Genomic DNA, 2514 nt, shown 5'->3' with positions numbered 1-2514 from the left:
CCCTCGGACCACCCTGGGTTCAATTAGTTTGATCCAAGTGAAGGTTAAACCCAGTAAGGAAGAAAGGATTATTGGTTTAAGTAAGGTTTACTGTAAGGATTGTCTTGTCTGAATAATACCATTCTTCTGTAAAGATCCCTCCCAGAAAGAGAGGAAATAAGAGACAGACGCAGACTTAAGTCTGCGAGGGCATTATTGCTTGAGGGGTATGAAGAGGCTGTCTGCCGGTTTTGCATCTACTCTGGTCTCCGAGTGTTTCTTTTCTCTCTCACCTCTCCAGACACCCCACCTAGAGTTAGTCCAAGAAGGGAAAATGTCAGCCACTGAGCATTCTGTCTGGCAGCTTGCATCAAGCCCAGGTGTCTGTCTTCCTTGTATCTGTTTTCTCTGTGTCTGTTTTCTCTCTCTCTATCTCTCTCTCTTGCCATCGTCACCGGACACCCCATCTTCGGGTCCTCACCCCCTTGCCGAGGCCAGACCCCGACAAGTTTGTTTTCATATTCTCTCACAATTCTTACTAGGACATACAGGTATGCATACATAAATAAGTAATAGATAGGTAGATACATAAATGAGGGCTTCAAAAAGTGCTTGGAAAAATGTAATTAAAAGACAATGGAGTATTCTTTCATGATGGTGTATCAGGCACTCTACACAGACTGTCTACAACAAAGTTGCGAGATACCAAATGAAATAGATATAAATGATAATCCTGGAATCTTGAGTTTCAGTAGAAAGAAAAAAGAAGTTGATTGAATAAAGGCCAGCAGAAGAAGCTGAACAAGGGCAGAGAGCTAGGAGATTAATGGGTGAGCTGTTAGCTAGCCTGACTCAGTGTAGCTATCTTGAACTTTTTTGAGTAGCACTGAATCCAAGCAGTCACCAGATGGCAGGGATGCCAAGCTTTGTGTAATGATAATAAAGCTGAGTTTTTCCCTTGTTCTGCACTCCACCCTAGTATAGTCCTTGCTTTGCTAGAAGTCAAAGACCACTGTTGAGTCAGGAACTGGGTTTTCACCCCATTCCCAGAAGACAGACAGGTGAAATCCGCTTCTTCAGAAATGCCAAACAAACAGAACTGGCCACCCCCTCCCCTGTGCCACCTCAGCTTGAGACTACCAGGAACTCTCATAACCAGTCATCTTGCACCCAGCTGCCCTGTGGGCCTGAGAGTTCTTTCTGGAAACTAAACCTCTAACATCAGACACTGTTAGGGATTGTATGAACTACTGCTGGAAAGGGTGCACTGAACAGAGACAACACTTTGGCCTACAAGAACATCTAGGGCCAGGTGCCAACTCGCTCCCTAATACCTTGTTAGGTCCTAGACTGGCAGCAGCTACCTCCCACCCCACCCCCATTTTCTGCCTTCTGGGTCTGGCCACTGCCCTTGTTTTTGTTCCTTTCCTTTTTATTTCCCCTCTTCTTCTTTTATTTTTCTTACTTTTTAATCTTTTCACCACTTACTTGTTTTTCTTCTCCTGTTGTTCTCTTTTTCCCTCTCATTCTTTATCTTTGTTTCCTCTTAACATTTTGCTATTTTTCCCTTGTCTCATTCTCTTTTCTTCTTCCCTTTAGATAGGTTTGTTTACTGTTTGTTTTAAAATTCTTTCTCTTTTGTGGTTTATTTCCCCTTTTCACTCCTATTAGTTATTGCATCTTTTTTTTTTTTTTTTCTTGGTGATGACTGTTGGTTGTTTTGTGGTTTTTTGTTCTTACCTATTTTCTCTTTTGACTGTTTTTTCTTGTGTATGTCTGTTTGGGTGTTCCTTGTGGACCAACCCTATAGGAGACATCAACTGTGACCATCAGTTCAGCCACAACTCCTGCAACTTCACTCACTGAAAAAGAGTCACTACAAATCCTTTACTATCTAATTGGTGATAGATAGCAGTCACCACCAGGCAAACCTAGCAGAACTGAGCTGCATGAATAGTTCACAAGCTCCTATTTTCTAATCATATCAAATAAGAAGTAGGTGTGAGAGACTAAGAACTCTCTGATTTACAATCATTTGTTAAATAATAGTTAAAAAAAAAGAGTGACAACTTAATATTTTGAAGACAACAGACAATGTTAGTTCACAAGAAGAAACAAGACAGAATAACTCAAAGAAGAGACCAAGATGCAAGCCAGAAAATCTTTCTAAGGAAGAAAAAGATGTTGGACCTATATGATAAAGAATTAAAAATAATGGACACAGTTGCATTAGGGTTCTCTGCCTTCCGCCCTGTTGTGGATCAAATCTTGTTCCTCTCCTGTTCAGCAGTGCAGGTTGAATTGATGTAAGCAATGGTTATGGAGAAGCCTAGACCCCTGCTGGTCAAGCAGGAATTTGTGAGTCAGCACTATACACTGCTGAACCAGGCCCCAGACATGTTATATAGATTTTATGGTAAGAGCTCTTCTTATGTCCATGGATGATTGGATTTAAATGGAAACCCAGCAGACGCATAAATGGACAAAAAAAAAAAAAAAAAAAAAGAACTTAACAGTTTTTAAACCAGACAGTCC

General features: G+C 41.0%; 1 pseudogene; it reads left to right on the top strand.

The window, feature by feature from the left end:
* Positions 1-2160: 2160 nt before the first annotated feature.
* LOC102833784 overlaps positions 2161-2514 on the top strand; it is a 1538-nt pseudogene continuing 1184 nt past the window's right edge.

Source organism: Chrysochloris asiatica, unplaced genomic scaffold (genome assembly GCF_000296735.1).
Source record: "Chrysochloris asiatica unplaced genomic scaffold, ChrAsi1.0 scaffold00066, whole genome shotgun sequence".
Classification (NCBI taxonomy): domain Eukaryota; kingdom Metazoa; phylum Chordata; class Mammalia; order Afrosoricida; family Chrysochloridae; genus Chrysochloris; species Chrysochloris asiatica.
This window is presented reverse-complemented; position numbering and strand designations above follow the sequence as displayed.